The 22159-nt window shown below is 36.5% G+C and overlaps 1 long non-coding RNA gene across 3 annotated transcripts; it reads right to left on the reverse strand.

Moving 5' to 3' along the window:
* Positions 1–1848: 1848 nt before the first annotated feature.
* LOC127969991 (uncharacterized) lies at positions 1849–10435 on the reverse strand. 3 transcript variants are annotated; one of them, XR_008156465.1, is made up of 7 exons: positions 10304–10434; positions 10153–10203; positions 9815–9899; positions 8234–8355; positions 6669–6869; positions 3227–3307; positions 1849–1979 (listed from the first exon to the last, which is right to left on the reverse strand). It is a non-coding gene; the product is annotated as an uncharacterized LOC127969991 (long non-coding RNA). The 3 variants fall into 3 exon arrangements; XR_008156464.1 differs by lacking the exon at positions 10153–10203 and having other exon boundaries at positions 10304–10435; XR_008156462.1 differs by lacking the exon at positions 10153–10203 and having other exon boundaries at positions 6658–6869; positions 10304–10435.
* Positions 10436–22159: the final 11724 nt, after the last annotated feature.

Below are 22159 nucleotides of genomic sequence, written 5' to 3' on the forward strand. Positions count from 1 at the left end.
AGACTGGTTTGATTTACAGTTAGGAGCATGGGGAGCATAGTTTATAACTAAATAGGGAAGGTTTTTAGGAATGGCATTAATGACAGGATATTTACTATTTTACTGTATACTTCCTATATTGAGGTCACGAGTCAAAGCCACAGTTAAGCAAATTAAATTCAAAGATATCAAAATAATGGGAAATTGATACATAAGGTATCTAAGCTGAAGATCAACTCTTCTAATCTTGTGATATTCAATGTGTGATGTGATGTATGTATTTGTATGTGTATGTATTTTTATGCCTTTTATACAAAACTGTGATAACCAGGCAAATGCTGAACCAATTGCACATTCATGCTTTTAACAATGTTTACTATTAAAGAGGGGTTAGGGAGACTGGATCTTTTACTCGCTCCTTGTCAAATTAGGAGAGAGATGTTTGGTCCAGTAATCCCTCAGAGTGGAATTTCACAATCTAGTCACTGGTGATAATACAATGTGACTTATTTAGTCACTAGGTAGTGTAACTAATATGACTGGATTGTGGAGTAGCACTCTGGATAAGAATGATCAAATGTGAGACTTATTAAGTCTCAAAGGGGAGAATATGTGTAAGATTTTTATTAGCAAGATTTTAATCAATCAAGAATAATCAATGTGAATCAAGCCATTTTTGTTGCTAGTTGTTTTTCCATTATAATCCTATAGGTAATGGAGAGAAAGGAAGATGTTTACGTGCTGGAATGTTCAGAACTGAGGAGAAACATATGGCCAGGAAGGGCCTGTGTTTAGAGTAAATCAGAGTAAATCAAGCAAGGGGGCCTCTCCTCCCTAGGGAGGGATCAAAATTGCAAGCATAAGGAAAAGTTTGACTATTTGGAAACGCCCCATATACCGCCGCTGGTTTATAATAAAACAATACACACCACTCTCAAGAACAGATGCAACTTTATTAATATTTTTATTTATTTCATATTATATGTACAAATACATTAACATTTACCAGATGCTTTGATCAAAAGTGGATAATTCGGGATTATTTGTAGTTTTTTTGAAAATTAACCATGATTTTACTACAGCTTTTGCAGTAAACCCATAGTAAAAACAAAAATAACCATTACTACAGTACTTGCATGATTAAATGTTGTATGAGTATAGCACCTTTTTTCACAATACTTATTTCAAAGTATGTTTACAGAAATGCATGTTTCAAGGTTACAGTTTAAAAAGTCAGAGATGACTGAGACTCACTGGGAAGACCATCTTCTAGTTCATAATAAAAAGTCATGTGTTCAGTGCTGTCAGCAGCGCAGGCTAACTTTATGCCAAGAACTTTTTTAAAAGAGTTACATAAACACAAAATAAAACCAGGCAAACAATAATTAAGCAATTAAAATGTTTAAATTGCATGATAAAAATTCAAAAATATTTCTGATAAAATCTTACTAAACAAGTCTCTAGTTTTGTATGCAGTTAACATTAACATGATCTTTGAACATTTTTAAAGGGTAAGTAAAAAAAAATTCAATCCATTTTGTATTGTTATATTGTTGGTAACATTTGTAAAAGAACAATGTTTATTTTATCTCCAAGATACCGTTTATTTGCTGCAAAACTGATGCAAAACAGCATGTTTTCATTTAGATACTGCATTGTGTCATTTCGTCAAAACTCGTGATTTCATTTTGCATCATCCTGCAGAGTGATGCTTACAAATAAAAGGGGACATGTAGGTCCACATAACTCAGAGAGAGTAAATATTGTTCATTTACAGATATAATAGACGTTACAATAAAGCAGGTTGAAAATCATCAAATTTACCCTTATAAGCAAAATAAGGATAATATTTGTTTTGTGTTTCCAATGTTTTGTGTGTTTATGCACAGTTGTCGCTGTCTGTAGTCTTTGTGAGCGTTGGTGTCATCTGAAGTCTTCACAAGTGAGTCTGGATTCAGTCTGGAGCTGCTGTAATCTCTAGAAACCTTGCGATGGCCATCCTGAGATAGAAACAGGAAATAAAAAGAAAAGAAAGTTTAGCATAGCTGCTGCTGTTCATATTATTTGAGACAAAATATTATTTATTTAATCACATATAACTGGAGTGCATTATTAGATGTGTTGTGTGAATACTAAACTATGTATTTTAATCTAATTTAAATTTAAAAAAAGTGTGTCCGAGCCCCAAATATTATTTGGAAGGCTATTTCAAAGTAAAATACCAATAGGTTTTACTTCCTTTAGTGGACTTTGATAAATTCTTGGTATTAGAATTAAGTGACCTCACTACAGGCCATGCACCATAGATGCTGCTGCCTCAATTTGAGCTTATTTTGCTCTATATATCTGATTTAATCACACGTAGGTTTAATAAACGCACATCCACTTCCAATTCACCAATCAATAAACAAAAATCAACACACTGCCACTAAAATCAGTTTATTGATGAAGTGTTTCATGTGATCCCTGTAAATGTAATATTTGTGGAACAGGCATCTCTTTAGAATGGAATACACATTTCAGTAGGTGGAACATTATATTTGTAATTTATACTACCGTTAAAAGTTTGGGGTCAGTACGATTTTCTTTTTACGTCTTTGAGAAAAGTCTCTTCTGCTCAACAAGGCTGCCTTTATTTGATCAAAAGCAAGTAAAAAAAACTGTAATATTGTGAAATATTACAATTTAACACAACAGTTTTCTACGTGAATATATTGTGAAATGTAATTTATTTCAGTGATCTAAGCTAATTTTTAGTACTCCAGTCTTCAGTGTCACATGATCCTTCAGAAATCATTCTGATTTGCTGCTCAATAAACATTTTCAATTATTATCACTGTCTTATCAATTATCAAAAGTTAAAACAGACATTTCTGTTTCAAACACTGTACTGTTTTAAAACTTTATTCATCAAAGAATCCTGAAAAAGTGAAGGAACACAGCGGTTTTCAACACTGATAATAGTGAGAAATGTTTCTTCAGAAGCAAATCAGAATATAAGAATGATTTCTGAAGATCATGTGACACTGAAGACTGAAGTAATGATGCTGAAAATACAGCTGTGATCACAGGAATAAATTACTTCTCTAAATATATTCAAATAGAAAACTATTATTTTAAATTGTAGTGAATTGTATTCATTTCATAAATTAAAATGTGGTTGCCATAAAATACTTTCAAAAACATAAAAAAAACCATACCTTCCCAAACTTATGAAACAGTTGTGTATGTTCAAGATTGTACTTACTGGTCCTGCAGTTTATAGCATCTTGGAGATGTTGTCTGACAGCAGCGGTGGGCCGTCAGGGTGAGCAGGGCTCTGCTGGCCCTATAAAAAACAAAATTGTGTGAAAAATGCTTTTACAGACTATTTAGTTATCATTTACATTTGTGTAATGTTCACAAATTGTTTGTGATTAGTTTAGTTGAGGTTGACCTGGAATATCCTACATTAAAAAAGTCTATGGCCAGCACTACAGATTGTGCTACCCTTTTGATGAAAGAAGTCACATCTGATTTGTTACGAGCATTAGTGACAGAATCATCAGCCAATACAATGACATTCAATGACAGCACACCCTCTGGGTCTAGAGACGTGCCCAGTGCTACCCTAGCGTTAGACTGCCCTTTTAGTCAGGGATTTTCAAAGTACGAAAGTGAAATTCAATGAAAGGAAAATACAGCCTACAGATCTGGTTGCCAATCTACTAAAATGCTTTTTTAAGGTGCTCTTTTGCAGAAAAAAAGAGAACTGAGAAATGAGGACCTACAACTGAGAAAGACCTACACCTAAACTGAAGGCCAGCAACATTTTTATGCACCATTTCAAAGATTGCAACTACGAGTGCTATGAGTGGCTAACAGTTAACACCAAGCACAAGTTATTTTGTTGGCCGTGATTACTTTTTAATCTGAGTCAAGGGACATGAAATGAGTTCTTTATTATTTGATGAGTATTCAGTCCCTCCAGAAAAACGCGGATTTTTTTTGTGATTGTTGCGGGCAAAAATCCTTAATTATGCGGCAGGTTTTCTTAAAAAATGCGATGGAATATGCGGGATATTTTTGCAATCTTATGCGGTGAAATTGCGGGAACTTGCAAAAACTGCGGTTTGATGAAAAAGAGAAAAAAAGGTGACCCCCCCCCCAACACCCTGTTCTCACTAGGCTACTACCTTACTGTAATGAGTCATTTCTTATGACTTCCTATGATAAGCAAGCATACTAAATCACAGAATATTTAAGTTCTCATTCTGTTTTATTTCAGACCTTAATTAACACATGGCTCAAACTTACAAAACAAGTTCTCTAGCTTAACAAAAGGAATATTCAACTACTTCTGTAAAAATTAATACAAATAAAATATACACACAAATATACAAATGCTGTTTTACTGGAATTGCAAAGTGCAATCTCTTATTGCAACATAAATTATTTTACATACTACTAATATACTTACAACTGTAAGGTTTTGGTACTATTCTGTAACAAAAAAAGTACAATCTTACAACTGTAGAGGTGCATCAACTTCTGAATGAAACTACAACAGTCCACTCTCTCAAAATAATTTGCCCCTACTGTCATGTAACACACCGTGTAACTGCTTCGCGCTCTTTTGCGCTTATTTTTGTTGGCAGATGAGAATGATTTGCGTCCTTCACTCTGGTTTCACCGCGGGGTTCACAGATGATGTTCACGTCACGCAATTACGTCACTTCATAAGGTTCCCATTGGGAAATAATGGCGATTTACTTGTGTGAAGTAAACGCAACATTTTTCAACTTTCTGCTAAGATATATGTGACTTTTTTTTCAACGAAAATTATTATGATTATGAAATCATGCGACCTCCGCATATTTTGCTTCCTGAAATCGGGATTTTATGCGGCGAAAGTGCGGCCTATTTGAAAAAATGCGACCTCCGTATAAATATGCGGCCTCCGCATAAATATGCCCTTGGCTGATTATGCATTAAATCACGCGATCGCATAATCGCGTTTTTCTGGAGGGACTGAGTATTTTATCATGCACATTGTTATAATAGAGGTCAACCGATTCATTGGTTTTGCTGGTTAATCGGCACCGATAGTTGATTTGTAGAACTATCGTTTATCGACAAAATCCATGGAGATATTTTTCCGTGTTGCGTTTGTTTTGCCATGTGAGACTGTGTGCTGCACAGAGTGGGAAACTTCAAACGTGAATTTAAATGCAGACGTTCACATAGTTTTCTATTAAATAACATTAATCTCAAATCATTGTAAATTTACATAATGACTTCAACCAAGGCTATAAATTATGTATTGTGCATTTTACAGCAAAACGTTGGTCTTTCTGTGGCTCTAATACATCTGTGTGCTTCATATAGAAAGCTGTAATACAGATTGCGCGTTTTCTTTCCGTTTGCTTGTTCTTTTTTTTTAACACTCAACTTTAAACACGTATGCCACATAGTTCATTCCTGAAGCAAACTTATGTCCGTTTGGTGATTAAATAAACAGTTTTAGACCGCTGCTTGAATTGAATGTGACGCATCCGGTGTGTGTGATAACTGTGACTTCTGCACATGATTAGATAATCATGCACTGTTCTAAAATAGCAGCAAATAAAATGTGATGCGTTTGGTGTGTAGGGTTGGGTATCGTTTGAAATTTATCGATTCCAATTCCGATTCTGCTTATCGATTCCTAGTTTCGATTCCAATAAGATAAAAAATCCAATATAAAAAATTAAGTCAAACATTTAGATGTCAAACATGTTTCTGTCTTTTTACAAAGCATTCTGTTGCAGCTGAATAACATGAGCAAAAATCCGCAGCTTACAAAACACTGCAAGAGGAATTTTGCCTGTGCTTAAAAAAAAAAATACCATAGTAAAAACAATTAATTAATAAAAATATTAAAGTGTTAAAGACAAGTAACCAGTCAGTAGTAAGATATGAACAAACAAATCAATTAGCAATATTATAAATCCAACTAAACAAAATTTCAGGTACAGAAACTGTAATTAAAAGTTTAAAAACACTGCATAGTTTTCCTTTTATAAATAAAATAAAGATTAATCAATTAAAGTTATTAAATATATTCAGTCGAGATCAGTGAATGATTTTCTTTTGTTTCTTCTGTTCTTTGATTAACATTAATGACAGACAGCGTGTTTATTAGGCTGTTGTCTCTTTAAACAAAAATACTGTACGTGGGTGTTTTCTTTCTCATCTGTTTACATTCATGTAAGACAAAAATGTTTGTGTTTATGATGATACACTGATGTATTTTTCTGTATATTGGTCGACAAATATGAAAGAAGTCAGTTTCGGCTCGGAACAACCTTTTCTACAGTTGAAATACATGGAATGGTTCGAAAACGGACACAAACCCGGGAACCCACAGCGTGACCGCAGACCGCTGCTCTTGTTCACTATCCATTTCGTTCAGTATTCATTTTAAAAACTATTGGTTTATAAATCGGTATCGGCCAGTGTGGTCCAAACTAGCTATCAGTATTGGAAAAATCCACTATCGGTCGATCTCTAGTTGATAATACTGTGGTGCTGTGTGGATGTCCAGAAAAAAAAAAAAAAAAAACACAAGACCAAATCAATACCGGTGGCTCCTGGTGATACATTGAGGTCTAATGAAGTGAAATGATCGATATGTAGGAGAAAATGAACACTACTTACAACAGTATTACCTTTAATCCATAGCCTGGGCAACCAGCTGTCAGCACGTTCACAACTGTCTATAGAAACTGTCTATAGAACGTGACTTCTCTGTCGCATGACAACAGATGCACGGGCGAGATACTGGAGCTGATGACGCTGTTTGCCAGCGCAGCATCGTGATGTCTATCAGCCATTGGCGATGGATGATGGCATCGTCAATCAGGCCAACCCTAACCAGGATGACATAATTAAACAATTGTACACAACTGTTGTACACAGTTTTTATATTTTATTAGCTAAACAAATGCACAGCTTCCACCAAGAAAAAAATAGTTAAAGCAAGAGTACAGCACCAACTGCTGTTACCTGGATGAGCCTGTGTTATTACATTTTACAGGTTACTTCGGAATGTCACAACTGACCAATCAGAATCAAGTACCCACAGAGCTATGTAGTAAAAGTAATTAGCTAATGGTAAACTAATCATTTACAAAACATGACTATGTGTTCATAGATGATTAATAAGTGATGTTAATATTTTTATCTATGTTCTGTAGATTAAGTTATAAATAACTTACAAAGCTTTCTGCACCCACAATCTAAAGTGTAAACTACTCAACAGTTGTAAATGTAAACTTTCCGGTTACAGGTTGGTTGATTTTGTGTGTGTGTGTATGTATGTATGTATATATATATGTGTGTGTCTGTGTGTGTGTGTCTATACACACACACACACACACACACACACACACACACACATATATATATATATATATATATATGCACACACAACTGGAAACATTTACAACTGATGAGTAGTTTACACTTTAGATTGGGGGGTGCAGAAAGCTTTGTAAATGATTTATAATGTTTATTGAGATAATAGTACAATGTTGACATTTCAATGATTTATAAGTGATTCATAATATATTAACTAGTAACTATTAACAATTAAGGGTCTGTTTGATTTTTTTTCCATGTTATTTTTTAAAAGATTGCTTATGAAAGATGTTTAAATCATAGCATATTACTTAATCATTAGAGAATGTATATTCATGTCACTTGTAAATTTATAACTTAATCTACAGAACATAGATAAAAATATTAACATCATTTATTTATATGAACGCATAGTCATGTTTTGTAAATAATTAGTTAATCATAATCTAATTACTTGTAAATTACTTTTAAAATTAATTTACAAAAAGTACACAAATTATAAGTATATCACTTATTAAGCCTTATGAATGTTTTTTAAATGATTAGTTCATCATTAACTACTCACTTAAAAGTGACTTACAACTGAACTTTATTATACATTGTTAAAAAAAAGTCACCCACACCTTGGAAGACCTGAGGGAAAGTAAATTAACAGCAAATTTTCATTTTGGGGTGAACTATCCCTTTAACCCACACTAATCTAGCCTACTGCTGAAGTTGTTGATCAGCCATCATTGTTGTTGAGAGACTGTGTGGGGCATAATAAGTGCATTACACATATGGGTGTGTTAGCTGTAACAGAGATGTGTAAGATGTGTACAGGTATCTTACAGTTGTTTACTGAAGGCCCTGACTGAAACCCCACGGTACTCACTGTCTGACAGCAGGTTCACTCAGACTCTGCTCATCATCACTGAAGAATCCAGGAACAAAACAAGCTGACACAGAGACAACAATATTTACTCTGCAGTTCCAGGTTCATTAGAAGGAAACAAGCTAGAGTAGAGGTGAAATGGAGATAAAAGACAGAATAATGTATAACAATTATAAAAACATATGTAATATACTAGGGGTGGGCGATATCTCAATATTTAAAATATATCGAGATATTTTTTAAACACGATATGGATTTTGACATATCGTATATATCGATATATTGTTTATATTCTGATTCCGCCACTTTGCTTCTTTGCTCGCTCGCTCGCCCCCGCCTCCTTGCTTTTGTCCCCTCTCACCTCGCGTGTATAGAACTAGTCTAAAAAACAAAGTCTAAAAACAAAAGGACAACTGGCTCCATTATATGGAGATACTTCGGTTTTAAGGCGTAGGACGAACAGAAGGCAGATGTCTAACGTAGGGCCCAATGATTTCCGCGATGCAGAAAACGCGGACGGAATCCAGTCATAAAAACGGTATTTACAGTTTAACGCGGAATGTCACGGAATTGGTTAAATTTTGAATGAATTATCAAAAGTAGGTCATGCACTTAAATCAAATCGCGATATAGACTAATATCTGCAAATATTAACCCGGAAAAGTCTATTTAAATATGAATCCTGCATGTTCTGCGTGTCTGTGTTAACGAATGGCGCAGAAGCGCGTCTTCATTCATTAAACACACGGAAGAACACATGAGGAACACATGAGGAACATCTCCAGAACTGCACTGAGAGTCACTTCATGAGCATCTGACCATTTGATTTGAGTAAAACTAGCTCATATCACATCATAGACTGTAGTATCACATACACAGAACTGTAAAGGTAAACCCGTCAAAATAAAAGTATTTGGCAGAAATATTTTACTATTGTTCAGCAGAATGTACATAGCCCACTACTACTATTATTAAAATGAAATGAACATATATTTTTAAGGAATAATCACACAACATTTCTTCCATGTTTTATTTTTAATAGTAAATCCCCTTTGTTTACCAAAAAATAAAGTTTGCTTAATTTTAAATAATTAAAAGATAAATTAAATGTTTTATGCCTTCATTTGACAACCAGAAAAATGTAAATACACAGAACAGGGAAAAAATTTCACATAAGGCTATTTTAAGATTTTTAAAAACTAATTAAGTTGTTTTTATGCATTTAAATAATTACACATGCTAAAACACAGAATTAGGTAACAATAAAGCATATGGTGAAGAAAAAAATAAAACGTTTCATAGGGCCCTAAACATGTAATATTTGGCATATTTGTTTTTGCAGTAGTTTTAGGGGGGTTATTTTTCCTTTAAAGATATCGAGATATATTTTTTGCTCCATATCGCCCAGCCCTACAATATACATATTCTACTACTAATAATATAATCTTAAAATAACACAATCTATATTTTTAGTTTTAAGTTGAGTGCGACTTACATTATGATGTCAGGGACTTCTTAAAATTGGTGAAAAATATTCGGAAAAAGGCATATTAATGTATTTCATGAGCTTCTTCAAGTCACCTGTATTTCTAAGTCAGTATCTCCCTTCAGAAATGTTGAAATCTTGGAGCTTCACTTCTGTTCTGTAGAGTTTCTTTCTGTCCTCCTGAAATCACAGAACAATTTGTATTAATATCTGTTTATCTTGAAATATCAAAACTCATGTGAACTTGATTTCAGCCGATTACACTCTCACTGTAAGTGACGTCATCGATTCAGTAAATCAGCCTTTTCCAATAACATACTGACAAATCACCAGCAAAACATTCACAGAGCCATCAAAATATCCCATACAGACACGAAGATTTGATTAAAAGCCCAGAGTTTCATCAACAAGACCTCAATCAGAGTTAGCCTACCTGAAAACTGCTAAAATGCTAACGGACTTTTCCGAAGACACTAAACCGTTTCTATAAAATAAATTTAATTGAAACATGTCAATAACAAACAAGAAACGTGTCAGGAACATTTGTATGTAATATCTGTGTGATTCTTGCGACTAAAACTTACCTAAAACAGTGTAAACTGCAGCAAGAGACGGAGATTACTGCTTGCCAGTAACGGTTTTTGTGTTGACGCCCCGTTTCCATGGCAACTCTGCTCGCCGCTCGCGCAGGACTCAACGCACACACAGCATTTAAACAAACAAACATCTAGAGTTAAAGCATTACATTTATAATGTACAGTTTCATTCAATATTTAATTTAAAAATCATTTTGTAGTTCAGAAGCAACAGCAACAATAGCTCACCATATTCGTAACATTATTTGAAAATGAGTCTCTTCAGCTGCCCATAGACTGTATAAAAAACACCGTGTGCCTTACTAGTACCTTTTCAGTGTCACAAAATTAACAAAGTAGTATTTTGAGCTGAAGTGAAATCGTAACGTTACCTGAGAGCTACAGATGTCGCTGGGATGAGCCTCTTCTCTCTCTCTCGGTGGTTAAAAGAGATGAATAACTGGGCACGCGCACACAGATAAGCACGGCATCGGCCCGCGGTCGTGAACCAACTCAGGGCCGACGATTGATGAGCTGGAGAACAGAGCACTGACCAAATTATAGCGGCCTCCACCAGGCCGATGTTTTATAGATGTTTTAGGTATAGAGGACGACGTTTCGATATTGGGCCGACGTCGGCCAGACGTACATGTGCTGTCTGGGTTAGATTTTGGGCGTCTGGTCACTTATATATTATATCAGAATATAATATGTAACTGTATGCCTATTATGAATATTAAAATACGCTGAACCATGTGTCCTGTATCATAGCTGCACGAATGACCTTTGCAGCAAAAAAAAAAAAAAAAACCCGCGTCAAATTCAGTTGGGTATTCAGTGAGATATGATTTGATTTAATGCGCTGACAGCTGCACCTGGCAAACACGTTACACTGAGTGGAGCTGGCGACCGGTCCAAGATTTCGGCTCGTTCGTGCCAATAGGCAGAAGCGTTCGATGGGGCGTCTATCTATATATATGTCTATGGTCCACACAGCCATGTTTAGTTGTTGTTATTTTCGGTTTACCCTCACAGCCTCGTTTTCGATTAAAAATGGCGGCGGGCTGAATAAGGCGTATATGGAATTGTGAATGATAGAAAGGATTGTTGATATCTACGTCAGTGCAGAGGCTGTAAGAGACATGGAACATAAGAAAGAGACAGAAGACTTCAACACAGAAGAACCCCAAACACCTCGACACACAGAAGACTTCAACACAGAAGAACCCCAAACACCTCGACACACAGAAGACTTCAACACAGAAGAACCCCAAACACCTCGACACACAGAAGACTTCAACACAGAAGAACCCCAAACACCTCGACACACAGAAGACTTCAACACAGAAGAACCCCAAACACCTCGACACACAGAAGACTTCAACACAGAAGAACCCCGAACACCTCGACACACAGAAGACTTCAACACAGAAGAACCCCGAACACCTCGACACACAGAAGACTTCAACACAGAAGAACCCCGAACACCTCGACACACAGAAGACTTCAACACAGAAGAACCCCGAACACCTCGACACACAGAAGACTTCAACACAGAAGAACCCCGAACACCTCGACACACAGAAGACTTCAACACAGAAGAACCCCGAACACCTCGACACACAGAAGACTTCAACACAGAAGAACCCCGAACACCTCGACACACAGAAGACTTCAACACAGAAGAACCCCGAACACCTCGACACACAGAAGACTTCAACACAGAAGAACCCCGAACACCTCGACACACAGAAGACTTCAACACAGAAGAACCCCGAACACCTCGACACACAGAAGACTTCAACACAGAAGAACCCCAAACACCTCGACACACAGAAGACTTCAACACAGAAGAACCCCAAACACCTCGACACACAGAAGACTTCAACACAGAAGAACCCCAAACACCTCGACACACAGAAGACTTCAACACAGAAGAACCCCGAACACCTCGACACACAGAAGACTTCAACACAGAAGAACCCCGAACACCTCGACACACAGAAGACTTCAACACAGAAGAACCCCGAACACCTCGACACACAGAAGACTTCAACACAGAAGAACCCCGAACACCTCGACACACAGAAGACTTCAACACAGAAGAACCCCAAACACCTCGACACACAGAAGACTTCAACACAGAAGAACCCCGAACACCTCGACACACAGAAGACTTCAACACAGAAGAACCCCGAACACCTCGACACACAGAAGACTTCAACACAGAAGAACCCCAAACACCTCGACACACAGAAGACTTCAACACAGAAGAACCCCGAACACCTCGACACACAGGTAACTGAGATTAAAGGACATTTTCTGATTATTCACTCTCTTCCAGGTCCTCCAGTATGATCTGACATGCTCCATTTGTTGATGGTGGTTAATGCTTTATTTTTTTCCTGAATGTGACTGATCGTTTTGCTAGAGAAGACAATTATTTGTCAACCATGTGGATTAATTTAAAGCTTCCTAAATATGGATTTTTGACCTTTAGAAAAGGTTTATTTTGAGACCTGTTCACGTTTTCCTCCAAAACCAAATATATATCATCGGCTGAAAAAAGTCAAATACATTGAAACTGGGATGAGTAAATAATCAGGAAACCATTTTTGAGTGAACTGTTCCTCTGCATTTACTCACAAAACACAAGAACAAAAACCACACTAATAAACGTCTGACAAGCATTAAAGTTAATCTACAGTTCACATGTTTCAGAAGATGTGAGTCGTATGATAAGAGGAAGTGAAGAGACTAACATCATATCTATCCTCCTCAGGAAGTGATGGTGTGACGATCTCCAGAGAAGCTGGTGTGTGTTTGGGGCTGATGTGTGTTGTTCTGACGACTGCAGTCATAGTGTTGTGTGTCAGCTTCACCAACCTCACTAAAGAGAGAGACCAGTTAAAATCAGAAATAAATGATCTTCAGAAGTGTTTGCCAGGTAAGTTTCTTCAGTCTAACTGCTGACTTGATCTAAAGCAGACTCAGATTTTAAAGTGGACTGTCCTGGCTCTGTTGTGTAGTTAATGCTTGTAATTGACCTTTCTTTAGCTTTTTATGTTTATAATAATTAATGATAGAGATGTCAGCGGAGTATAAATTATTATTTAAGACATCTTAAATTGGCTTTATAAGTCAGTATTCATTTAATTGAACATAAGCATTGTTTCTTTACAGTTTTTCTTGATTGCCAACACAATTCATGAAACAAAATTCACCATTTTCTCACAACTATAAACACAATCTCAAAACTACACACCAACTTGAACAAACTTCCAGGTTAAAATCAGATATTTAAGTCAAAAACATTCTTAGCTGTTCATGTTTATAAGGTTAATGATAATTAAGGGATGCTTCAGTGTCTAGAGAGCACTAATGAGATCAGTTTAAAACACTGTTACAGAAACCTCCCTTTGAGAAACAGGTTTCCTTCTGAAAGTCATTGTCTGTTACAGTTTACAACATAAACAGAGTGAACAGATACAGTGAAATTAAGAGATAAACTGTAAAGAGCTCTTGCAGTAGATTAAAAGCACTCACAACTATAATAAAATATACACTACTAGTACAAGTAATATAAATAACCTTTTTAATTTGGTTTAGATTCAAATTTAGTTCAAGCCCTAGTAATAAATAAAATAAAAAATAAATATTAAAAGTATATTTATTTCATATTAAGAATAGTTCAAATCTATTGACATATGGATATATCACTCTAGGCTTACTGAAATAATTATATTTTAACTTTATTTGTAGTGCTGCTTGTGCACAGTGCACATCTCTCAATATTAATCCTAAAGTGTGTTTAAATGTCACTGTTGATGAGGATTGTATGATCTCTGAATAATATTTAATGTTTTTAAATGCAAGATATTTCAAGTGTACCTGAAGTATAATTGCTATAGTCCCACTTTAACACAATCAAATAAACTTCAGTGTATCTTATGTTCCACTTCAACACTAGTTCTGCACAATTCAAATGAATTAAGTACAGAGTTAGTTGTTCCAGTTTGGCTGACTTTAAGTTTAGCAGTTTAATATACCACAAGTACAATTGCAGTGTATTTTTATTAAGTACATACATATGTAAATGTTTGTAGTATAGTTATCATGAAATAAATGTATTTCAAATGCATTTTAGTGTATTTATATTTCACTAGGGATGTCTTATCTGTGTTTATAGATGGATGGAAGTGTCATCAATCCAGTCTTTACTACTTTTCTTATGAGATGAAGAACTGGGATGAGAGCAGAAGATACTGTAGAGAGAGAGAAGCAGATCTGATCATCATCAACAACAGACAGGAACATGTGAGTGTGTGTGTGTGTGTGTGTGTGTGTGAGAGAGAGAGGGAGAGTGTGTGTGTGTGTGTGAGAGAGAGAGAGAGAGAGAGGGAGAGTGTGTGTGTGTGTGTGAGAGAGAGAGAGAGAGAGAGAGAGAGTCTGTGTGTGTGTGTGTGTGTGTGTGATCGTGGTGTTTAGTTTTTAAATTAAAGAGAATGTGCTGAAATCAGTCTTTGCTCGTGTTATAAATCATGTTATTGTTTCTCTTCTCAGGATTTTGTGAAGAATAATTGTGGTTCTGATCATTTCTGGATTGGTTTGACTGATGTTGAAGTGGAGGGCAGATGGAAATGGGTTGATGGCAGCACACTGACCTATAGGTGAGAAATCACTGAACTGAACTGATTATTATCTAATAAATGATTGTCTCAGTCAGTATCATATCACACAGAAAGCAGCTCTGATCTAACTCTGATCTGTTGATGCAGGTTCTGGGCGTCTGGAGAACCAAACAATCAGGGAAATGAAGACTGTGCTGTTACTGATTCATCAGAATGGTCTGATACTAAATGTGATAATCGGGCTAAATGGATCTGTGAGAAGTAGTATGCTTAAATAGTACATATTATAATACAAATGTACATATATGCATTATAAACAAATAAATATGACAGTAATTTTACCTGTTTATTTATTTTTTTGAATGGCACATTAATTAGGTTATTCTGTAAAAACAAATAAAAAATAAATATAAAAAAAAACATTGTAATATAAACATTTTCATATCTAACTTTTTAAAATCATTTTGTTTAGAATTTTTAGATATGAACTAAAATCTGAATGTGAAAAACAACAGTGATGTTTCTACAGACTGAAATACACTAATATAATTGTGTATTGTATGGTGTATTACTCAGTGCATCAGTAAAGTTTGATTTGAAATGTGACTCTTGCAGCTTTTTTGTAATTACAGTATGACAATAAACATGATTTACTTGTTTTCAAAACTGGTTTATTTCCTGAACCACGTGAAGATGAATATAAATGGAAAGTTGCATAAACAGCTTCTAATGTTTGACTGAGAATATGAACAATAGTCTGACTGTAGAAATAAGGATATGATCTAACAAGTATTCTTCTTTATAAACACTTTCTAGCATCAGTATGATCGGTACATCAACAAATATAAGAAGAGTCATTCGTTATCACTATATGAAACTATTACATGTTATTCATTTAAAATATTTTTATGACTGTTTGTTTTATGCTAGTGACACAACAAGCCCAGATTTTACCCCAAAATGACTGACAGTTCCTTTAAAGTCCAGCCTCATTAAAGTGAATGAATAATGGACTGAAGGAAGAGCATCAGATGCAGTCGCTGCTAAAAACTGTTCATCCGTCTGAACTTCTGATGAAACGACCTGAAGCTCATCAAACATCGAAGGGTTTCAACACCAGATGAACAAACCCCTGACGTCTTTACACACAAACAGACAAACTGTGCTAATGATTGTGTTTTCACATGTTTATTAATGGTCATTGTGTTTTTGAGGAATACCTGAGGGAAGGGAAGAAGTTATTGTGATATAATATATTCATTTGAACCTTGTTTACCACACCAAGCGTTGTTGAAGATCAAGTTCCTTTCTGCATAAATACTGACCACACAAACACAGATGAGGAGCACAAGTCCACTCCAGGAGAGAAACTAGTGTTCTTCATGACACCAAAACTAAAAGAAAATAACAACCTGCAAAATGCAGAGAGGCAATGGAAAAAGGGCTTTGCAAATATTGACGTTATTGTAACACTTGTGTACTTTTTTTATTCATTGTGTTTTAGTTGTCGTTTGACCTCAGTCTGTTTAGTTACTCATTCTGTTCACCTGTTATTTAGTTCATTATCTCATTAGTTTCAGTGTTTTTATGACCTTCAGGTTTTGTGTAAGTCAGTCTGTGTGTGTGTGTGTGTGTGTGTGTGTGTGTGTGAAGGGGAGGATTTTCTGAAGGTATTTTTGAGTCAAAATGACTGAACACCTGTGACAGTGTGTTTGTAGTTGTAGAGAAAAGCCACACATGTGTATCAGTAAGTTTGAAGTGAGAGAGAAATGTTTTAAGAGTTGCAAACTTGTATAATTTTTTTCCTCTCCCAAACACAACAGTTTCACCTTCTCAAATTCTTCATTGCAGATGCACAAATCACAAATTAAGAAACTCGTACGCTCACATTTTTGATACAATTGCTGCAGTGAATATGGTGCAAATGTATATTATACCACAATAATCAAGCAGCGTATAAAACTATTTTAAATGTACAACATTGAGGTTTACACTTTTTTACATTATAGCTTTTATTTGAATTACTGAGAGAGACTTTTAGTAATTAAAGTTTGTGTGATAGAGATAAATCTATATCTGTCAGGTATGACTCGGGACACAGGTGTAAAGGTGAATTCAGAACTGTGTTTATCAGAATAAGGTTTCAAGTTGCTCAGTGTTTTCAGTTCCTCAGTGCACGGTGAAGCTTCGGTTCTAGTGCAGGCTTGTATGTAATTCACATGGAGCGGGAATCACACAGGTGAGTTTGACAGGAACACAGATGTCAAAGCCACAGTCAAGGATTGCTCATTAAAGTTCTCTTGCTTCTTATTAGCCAAAGACAGAACCAGCTCGGGGTAATCACAGGAGACTACAGCGACCGCAGAATCCACGGTCTTGGAAACAGCAGAACAAGAACACAGGTTACAGTAACACTAAGGCGAGTACACATTACGTCTGGCTTGCAGGAGAACTTGGATACAACTTTGAGGAGTTTGTCCTGTTGGAGGCTTGACGGGGAACTGAGGTTCGGGTGAGTGCTTTTATAGTGCCCTTGATTGGTTCTGTGTAGTGATGGCTGATTTGTGAACGAATCGTTCAATTTAACCGGTTCTTCTTAGTGAACCGGTTGAACCAGTTCACCAAATCGAACTGAATCGTTTGAAACGGTTCACGTCTCCAATAAGCATAAATCCACAAATGACTTAAGCTGTTAACTTTTTTAACGTGACTGACACTCCCTTTGAGTCAGAATTAACCAATATCCCGGGGTAATCCAGTTACTCAAACAGTACACTGAATGAAATGCTGTGAAGACCGAACTGAAGATGAACACCGAGCCGAGTCAGATAATGAACAAACACGCCCACTGCTGGAGCAGTTCTCGTTCTCGAGTCAAGAACCGGTTGCTTCGGTTTTCGGATCACCAGTACACTCAACCAAGAATCGTTTCTGTCGGACGCGTCTGATTTGAGAACCGATGAGCTGATTCTCGTTCTCGAGTCAAGAACCGGTTGCTTCGGTTTTCGGATCACCAGTACACTTAACCGAGAATCGTTTCTGTCGGACGCGTCCGAATTGAGAACCGATGAACTGATGATATTGCGCATGCGTGTAATTTTGTAAGTATTTTGTTAAACATCGGAAAGTTTGATAAAATAACTATATTTTATTTTGATTTTTTTTATTATTATTTTTTTTTGATGAATGTTTCCAATCTGTATATTGTATATAATGTATAGGCCAAATGGGTTTTCAGGGAAGTTGGACAATAATTAAGACTCTAAAGACTCTTATGTTTAATAGGAATAAGGGATGATTTATGAGATATCTGTACTGTATTTATAGTTAATGATGACATTCACAAATTGAGTTTGTAGTAAACAGAAAATGAACACGAGTAGAGCAGCTGATGACACTGAACTGCAGCACGTGCCGGTTAGAGCGATTCTCGTTCTCGAGTCAAGAACCGGTTGCATCGGTTTTCACATCATCAGTACACTCAACCGAGAATCGTTTCTGTCGGACACGTCCGAATTGAGAACTGATGATACTGCGCATGCGCGATTCAGCGTGAAGCCAACTGACTCACAGCATACTGAACCGAAGGGATTCTCTTGTAGTGATGGCCGATTCGTGAACGAATCGTTCAATTTAACCGATTCTTCTTAGTGAACCGGTTGAACCAGTTCACCAAATCGAACTGAATCGTTTGAAACGGTTCACGTCTCCAATAAGCATAAATCCACAAATTACTTAAGCTGTTAACTTTTTTAACGTGACTGACACTCCCTTTGAGTCAGAATTAACCAATATCCCGGGGTAATCCATTTACTCAAACAGTACACTGACTGAAATGCTGTGAAGACCGAACTGAAGATGAACACTGAGCCGAGTCAGATAATGAACAAACACGCCCACTGCTGGAGCAGTTCTCGTTCTCGAGTCAAGAACCGGTTGCTTCGGTTTTCGGATCACCAGTACACTCAACCAAGAATCGTTTCTGTCAGATGCGTCCAAATTGAGAACCGATGAACTGATGATATTGCGCATGCATGTAATTTTGTAAGTATTTTGTTAAAAATCGGAAAGTGTGATAAAATAACTATATTTTATTTTTATTTTTTTTAGATTAATGTTTCCAATCTGTATATTGTATATAATGTATAGGCCAAATGGGTTTTCAGGGAAGTTGGACAATAATTAAGACTCTAAAGACTCTTATGTTTAATAGGAATAAGGGATGATTTATGAGATATCTGTACTGTATTTATAGTTAATGATGACATTCACAAATTGAGTTTGTAGTAAACAGAACATGAACACGAGTAGAGCAGCTGATGACACTGAACTGCAGCACGTGCCGGTTAGAGCGATTCTCGTTCTCGAGTCAAGAACCGGTTGCATCGGTTTTCGGATCATCAGTACACTCAACCGAGAATCGTTTCTGTCGGACGTGTCCGAATTGAGAACCGATGAACTGATGATACTGCGCATGCGCGATTCAGCGTGAAGCCAACTGACTCACAGCATGTCTGAACCGAAGGGATTCTTTTGGTGATTGATTCTGATTCTGTACTAGTAATATTATGAGCGTGGGTATTTCGAGGGCTTGGATGAATGGCAATCTGCCGAAACGTAAGTTCATTTAATAACAAATACATTGCAATGGATTATGTTTAGTAAGTGGATCATGGTTTCTGCGCTGATGACACCTAATTTATTTACTTTATATCTTCAAGATTTAAATCCTCATATGCACATTATTGCTGTTACTGTATTTAGGTGTTGTTGCAAAACTTAAATGTAAACTTTTCATGATTATGTTTAACTGACTAAAGTTATGATTACTGACTTTATATATTTGAATGTTTGATAGACGTGACGCCATTACGTAGAGCGTGAAAGAACCGATGAACCGATTTTTTCAACCGGTTTATTGAATCGAACCGTCCGAAAGAACCGGTTCGCGGAAAAGAATCGAACTTCCCATCACTATTCTCTTGGTGATTGATTCTGATTCTGTACTAGTAATGTTATGAGCACGGGTATTTCAAGGGCTTGGATGAAGGGCAATCTGGCGAAACGTAAGTTCATTTAATAACAAATACATCGCAATGGATTATGTTTATTAAGTGGATCATGGTTTGTGCGCTGATGACACCTAATTTATTTACTTTATATCTTCAAGACTTAAATCCTCAAATGCACATTATTGCTGTTACTGTATTTAGGTGTTGTTGCAAAATTCAAATGTAAACTTTTCTTGATTATGAGGTTTTAACTGACTAAAGTTATGATTACTGACTTTATATATTTGAATGTTTGATAGATGTGACGCCATTACGTCATCGCCAATGACTTCATTACGTCGAGCGTGAAAGAACCGATGAACCGTTTTTTTCAACCGGTTTATTGAATCGAACCGTCCGAAAGAACCGGTTCGCGGAAAAGAATCGAACTTCCCATCACTAGTGTTGACGCCCCGTTTCCATGGCAACTCTGCTCCCCGCTCGCGCAGGACTCAACTCACACAGCATTTAAACAAACAAACATCTAGAGTTAAAGCATTACATTTATAATTACAGTTTCATTCAATATTTAATTTAAAAATCATTTTGTAGTTCAGAAGCAACAGCAACAATAGCTCACCATATTATTTCACCGGATTATTTCTGGAAGCCTGTAAAAGAGTGAAAAACACGGTGAAAAAGCAGTCAGGACTTCTCTTTAATAATCCGCTTTTACATTTTCCCTCCGAGAAACTTCTGAAAACGCATTAAGGCGTTAACATTAATTTTAAAAAAATCGCTACCGTGACCGTTGGCTCAACAAGTTAACGGTAACATTATTTGAAAATGAGTCTCTTCAGCTGCCCATAGACTGTATAAAAAACACAGTGTGCCTTTACTAGTACCTTTTCAGTGTCACAAAATTAACAAAGTAGTATTTTGAGCTGAAGTGAAATCGTAACGTTACCTGAGAGCTACAGATGTCGCTGGGATGAGCCTCTTCTCTCTCTCTCGGTGGTTAAAAGAGATGAATAACTGGGCACGCGCACACAGATAAGCACGGCATCGGCCCGCGGTCGTGAACCAACTCAGGGCCGACGATTGATGAGCTGGAGAACAGAGCACTGACCAAATTATAGCGGCCTCCACCAGGCCGATGTTTTATAGATGTTTTAGGTATATAGGCCGACGTTTCGATATTGGGCCGACGTCGGCCAGACGTACATGTGCTGTCTGGGAGAGGCTCTGAGCAGACGACCGCGCGGACATGTGCGCCTGGTCAGTTGGCTTCAAAAGCAAAATTGCACATGTGCAGGCAGAGTGAAGAAGCTCATTGCTACTCGAACCTGTGCAATCCGTCAATAAAAGAATATAAAGACAGTCAGATGTACAATAATTCTGGACAATTGCAGAGTCCGGATTGCTCATGTGGAAGTATAACACAGGCGTTACAATCGCAACTTCTTTGTGTTACTCCTTTCAAGCTAAATCTCACAAAATTGGTCAGCTCCCGACAGCATCAGGTGTTTTATTTATGGGGAGTAGAATTGTTTATTTCAATGAATGTAATAGATTATATATCATAATAGTTAGGCTATAATATTATAAATCAGGTTGGTTAGTATTGATGACATAATATGTAAATTATATACGTAGACTTGCACTTAGACCATAGTGCGGCGCGCTGGAAAAAAAGGTTGAGAACCACTGATATAAAGGTTGCTGTCCCATTTTATACAGGAATGGTTCATTTAAAAAAATCGAATTATATTGTTAGTTCTAATTATATTGTTAACACAAGTTCATTTAGAACTTTTTTTTACTTATAAACTCCTTGAGAATTTAAAGTTAGTTTAATAGTATTTAAATTCAAGTTAAAAAAAAGGTTTTAATTGCTTAAATTATTTTTATTAATGAATAATATATTATCATGTTTATTCTTGTAAAAAATACGTGTTTATTCTTTAGGAAAACAAGGGGGAAAATAAGGGACAATCCGAATATTTGTTTTGCTTTACCTATTTATGTAAGCAGCCGCGGCGCTACCATTGGGCCCGGGTGGGCCTGGGCCCACCCATTTAAGGTCCGGGCCCACCCATTTTGGCCCAGGCCTATGAGTAGTGAGTGATTTTCATTCTAGCGGTTCATCCAATAAGCAGCCCGAGGAAAGCTTTGAGCGAAATCTTCTCAGCCAATCAGCGGCTTCTACCCCACCAGCAAGTGATCCAATGAAATGAATGACG

The sequence above is a fragment of the Carassius gibelio genome, chromosome A4 (genome assembly GCF_023724105.1).
Source record: "Carassius gibelio isolate Cgi1373 ecotype wild population from Czech Republic chromosome A4, carGib1.2-hapl.c, whole genome shotgun sequence".
NCBI lineage: Eukaryota > Metazoa > Chordata > Actinopteri > Cypriniformes > Cyprinidae > Carassius > Carassius gibelio.